We start from the raw sequence: 251 nt of genomic DNA, 5'->3' as shown, positions 1-251 counted from the left end.
CCCCTTGGGTCTCCCCCAGGGGGCCCTCCAAGAGCCTCATAAGTGCCCTTGCAGGGGCCCCCAAGGGGGCCCCTGATTTGGGGGCCCCCAAGGGGCACCATGTGGGGGCCCCAAGGGGGCCCCTAGAGGGGCCCCCAGGGCCTTCGAGAGGGGCCCCAGGGGGCCCCTAGAAGGGCATTTTGCCTGCAGGCAGCTAGGGAGGCCCCGCGAGGCCCTCTTGCTGCTGCTGCAGCAGCAGCTGGTTCTTTTGT

This window comes from Eimeria tenella, genomic scaffold, assembly GCF_000499545.2.
Source record: "Eimeria tenella Houghton genomic scaffold, Eth_scaff2438, whole genome shotgun sequence".
NCBI classification, from domain to species: Eukaryota; Apicomplexa; class Conoidasida; order Eucoccidiorida; family Eimeriidae; genus Eimeria; species Eimeria tenella.
This window is presented reverse-complemented; position numbering follows the sequence as displayed.